The sequence below is a fragment of the Schistocerca cancellata genome, chromosome 7 (assembly GCF_023864275.1).
Source record: "Schistocerca cancellata isolate TAMUIC-IGC-003103 chromosome 7, iqSchCanc2.1, whole genome shotgun sequence".
Lineage (NCBI taxonomy): Eukaryota > Metazoa > Arthropoda > Insecta > Orthoptera > Acrididae > Schistocerca > Schistocerca cancellata.
The window spans coordinates 355019439-355020539 of NC_064632.1; the positions used below are offsets into that span (position 1 = coordinate 355019439).

Genomic DNA, 1101 nt, shown 5'->3' on the forward strand with positions numbered 1-1101 from the left:
CTGGTAACCGTGCCAGCATGTGACTAGAACACTTTCCAACAGCAGTGGATTCAGTTGACCTCATTTAGTCAAAACTCAAATGAGTGTAACAAAAACCAGTCTGGTCCACCGAAAAAGAAGGATTTAGTAATCGTAGTAATGCTAATAACCACAACAATGGCAATAATAGCAGAAATCGGTATGTCAACTTGCAGTGCTGTTGGGATCCATACGCGCCGACACAGGGATATAACAGTAATAGAGGATTCAGAAACCGTCAAAGTAACGGTTTCCAAGAGAGAAATAATAGAAATTACAATTCAGGGCACCATGACTCAAAATCAGGAAATAAACATAATGGTGGGAATAACTGGTGTGGTCCATACGAAAATGAAAAACAATGGCGTAGAAATGGGAATGAACATCCACACATAAACAACACTTATGAAAATAACGGCCGTGATAGCCATGTAGACCAAAATCAGCGAAACACCGCCCCCAATAATGCGCAGAACAGAACATGGCAAACTGCCGATCACATTGAAAACACTGTTGAGGTGACTGACAGGAGTGGCAGCACACTGCCTCTCCGTAAATAGCGATCCGTCGGCCTAGACCCCTGCTGCCAACTGAAAACGGGAATGGGAGCATGACACTAATAAACAATTACTTCTTAGGGTATGGGCAACGGCCTTGCCGCAGTGGATACACCGGTTCCCGTGAGATCACCGAAGTTAAGCGCTGTCGGGCGTGGTCAGCACTTGGATGGGTGACCATCCAGCCGCCATGTGCTGTTGCCATTTTTCGGGGTGCACTCAGCCTCGTGATGCCAATTGAGGAGCTACTCGACCGAATAATAGCGGCTCCGGTCAAAGAAAACCATCATAACGACCGGGAGAGAGGTGTGCTGACCACGCGCCCCTCCTATCCGCATCCTCATTGAGGATGACACGGCGGTCGGATGGTCCCGGTGGGCCACTTCTGGCCTGAAGACGGAGTGCTTTTCTTAAGGTATGACAAAGAAATCGATATGCGAGATGACCTATATACAGGTAAGACAAATGATATAAAAGGAATAAACGATGAACTACAGGTGATGGTTAATCTCAAAATAGGAACAAT

At 46.4% G+C, this 1101-nt stretch overlaps 1 pseudogene; it reads left to right on the forward strand.

Moving 5' to 3' along the window:
* Positions 1–662: 662 nt before the first annotated feature.
* Positions 663–779, forward strand: LOC126093034 (5S ribosomal RNA; annotated as a pseudogene).
* Positions 780–1101: the final 322 nt, after the last annotated feature.